Raw genomic sequence first — 263 nt, 5'->3', positions numbered from 1 at the left:
GTGCGTGTGTGCGTGTGTGCGCGTGTGTGTGTGTGTTTGTGCTCACACGTTGAAGTGTGAGTAACTATTGCAGGGGGAACAGCTACAGTTGACAGAGTAGCTGGATGCTACTTTCCCAATAATGAGTCAGGGTCAGATGTTTTCAGAGGAGGAGGGGAAGGTCAATCGACACCCTTTGCCTCCACACACACACACACGCACGCACACACACACACACGCACACACATACAACTAAACTCACATGTGGATGGACACACTTGACT

Source organism: Morone saxatilis, unplaced genomic scaffold (genome assembly GCF_004916995.1).
Source record: "Morone saxatilis isolate NCDOM2014 unplaced genomic scaffold, NCSU_SB_2.0 Contig20, whole genome shotgun sequence".
Taxonomy (NCBI): Eukaryota; Metazoa; Chordata; class Actinopteri; family Moronidae; genus Morone; species Morone saxatilis.
Note: the sequence above shows the minus strand (reverse complement) of the source record.